We start from the raw sequence: 1,768 nt of genomic DNA, 5'->3' as shown, positions 1-1,768 counted from the left end.
CCCCGCCGCCCCGCCCGCCGGGGGCGGAGCCACGGGGCGGAGCCAATGGGCGGGCCCGCGGCGGGGGCGGGGTTAACGGGGGTGCCGCGGCAGGGGGCGGGGCCGCGGCCGTGAGGGCGGGGCGGGAAAAGCGGCGGGAAAGGCTCGGCCGAGCGAGCGGGCGGGAGGCGCGCTCTGAGGCGGCTGTGGGCTCCTGCTCCGCCTTTGGGCTTCTTCTCCGCCTTATCGTGCCCCTCATGCCGGCCCCGCCGTGCGGATCCGCGGGGCGCGGAGCCGTCCCCCCTTCACGCCACGGCCCCTCGGAGAGTTCTTGTTCTTTCCTGCCCGCCCTCAGGCTGAGGGTGACCGCGCCCCCCGGTTTGTGCAAGGACGAGCCTGTGTTTTTATTCTGGAGATCACAGAAGATCCCCAGCGGGAAGGGGCCCGCCAGCCAGGCCAGCTCCTGACCGTGCACACACACACACACACACACAGAGCCCAACAATTTCACCCTGAGCATCCCTGACAGCGCTGTCCAAGCGCTCCCGGAGCTCTGGCAGCCTTGGCACCTTTCCCTGCGGAGCCCGGGCAGTGCCAGCACCCTCTGAGGGGACAAATATTTTAATATCCCACCCCAACCTCCCCGACAGCTTCAGGCCGTTCCCTGTCACTGCTCACGGCAGTGAAGAGATTGGTACCCATCCCCTCGGCTTCCCCTGGCGAGGATGGTGAAGGTGGCAGCGAGGTGTCCCCTCGGGCTCCTCCACTCTCCTCCAGCCTGGCACACATTCCCTGCGCTCCCGGCAGGATCCCCTCGCCCATCCTGTGCCAGCTCTGAGGACAAAGCCCCGGCAGAGCTGTCACCCCTTCCTGGCCAAGAGGTGAAGCAAGGAGCAGATAAGATGCTCTAGCCCAGCCCGCTGTACTGGGTTATTTCCAGACACACTCTGTGAACCACCACTCTCAAACATGCCCACAACAAAAGCAGGGCTGTACAAAGGAGATGGATTGCCACTCAAATCCCAAGATGGTAATGCAGAAAGGCCTCTGTTGTACAGGTTTGTAGCCATGTGACTCAATCAAACACATTTCCTTAAGACACTCAATGTACCGTAGGATCACTTTCACAAACAAAACAATTTTAGTTAACTCTCCCTGTTCTAAGTTCATTCCTTTTTTGTCTCCATTTCTCTCATTCTCTTCTAATAAACCTCAATTTTGACAAGGCCATCAAAGATTGGGAAAGATTTCAGTTCACAGCAAATCACCTTTTCCTTCCATTTTCAAAGCTTTCTTTACATTTAAATGTAATCCTGAAGCACAAAAAGCATGTAGGCAGTTTCATCATCAGTTTGTTGTGTGATCTCAGGCAAACGGGTGAGGCAATCACGCCTGAGCTTCTTCATTAATGAAACATAAATTATAATTACTCCTTGTAAGGTATTTGACACACCTTGTAATAAAAACATACACAGAGAGGATGATTTCATTTTGTGTCAGTTCCCAGCCTGCTTGTATTCACTGACACCCAACAGTAAGAATAATCACCTTATTGAGGAAGATGTGGTGGTTTAAACAGCTAGGTAAAAAACAATGAGAAACTGTTTTACAATCCAGGGGGTTTTTTTCTTCCACTGAATTTACACAAAGCCTCGTTAAGATTTACGTTTCAGATTTAAAAATGTACTTTTTGAGAGTTATAGGCTGTTCAACCCCTGGGCATGGATCAATAATTAAAATTATTTGTGGTGTAAAACCAGCAGCTACTTCTGCTCTCAGTAATGAAGCT

The sequence above is a fragment of the Passer domesticus genome, chromosome 9, assembly GCF_036417665.1.
Source record: "Passer domesticus isolate bPasDom1 chromosome 9, bPasDom1.hap1, whole genome shotgun sequence".
Lineage (NCBI taxonomy): Eukaryota > Metazoa > Chordata > Aves > Passeriformes > Passeridae > Passer > Passer domesticus.
Note: the sequence above shows the minus strand (reverse complement) of the source record.